This window comes from Otolemur garnettii, unplaced genomic scaffold, assembly GCF_000181295.1.
Source record: "Otolemur garnettii isolate 467f Iridium unplaced genomic scaffold, OtoGar3 scaffold00091, whole genome shotgun sequence".
Lineage (NCBI taxonomy): Eukaryota > Metazoa > Chordata > Mammalia > Primates > Galagidae > Otolemur > Otolemur garnettii.
Genome location: NW_003852486.1, coordinates 1,080,921 through 1,081,252, shown reverse-complemented (window position 1 = coordinate 1,081,252; position 332 = coordinate 1,080,921). Strand labels below are relative to the sequence as shown.

General features: G+C 58.1%; 1 protein-coding gene across 1 annotated transcript in view; it reads left to right on the top strand.

Annotated features, from left to right (window-relative positions):
• The window catches only part of SLAMF8 (SLAM family member 8), a 14,294-nt gene that overhangs the window by 1,954 nt on the left and 12,008 nt on the right, over window positions 1-332 (top strand). The gene's annotated exons all lie outside the window — the stretch shown is intronic.

The following is a 332-nucleotide window of genomic DNA, read 5'->3' as shown; positions in this document are numbered from 1 at the left end:
AGGCCCTTGCTCTTCAGCCCAGACTCCAGCTGGTTAGCCTGACAGCAGCACACCCACCCCAGACCCCATGTCCAGTCCTGGACTGCGTGAGCAGGAATCCGCTTCTGTCCCTACAGGACACTGGTGGCCAGGGGTAGTAGAGACATCTCTGAGAAAAAAATGTGGTTACCGACATTCTTGAAGAACAGACACTGCAGGCTCCAAGGAAGGGTGCCCTGGAAGGAACCACAGGGCTGCTTCCCCACCCCTCCTGCTCCGTGGCCCTCCCTGGCCTGCCAGAGTCACTGACCACAAGACCACATGCCAACAGCCTTGTGCAATCTCAAGGCTCT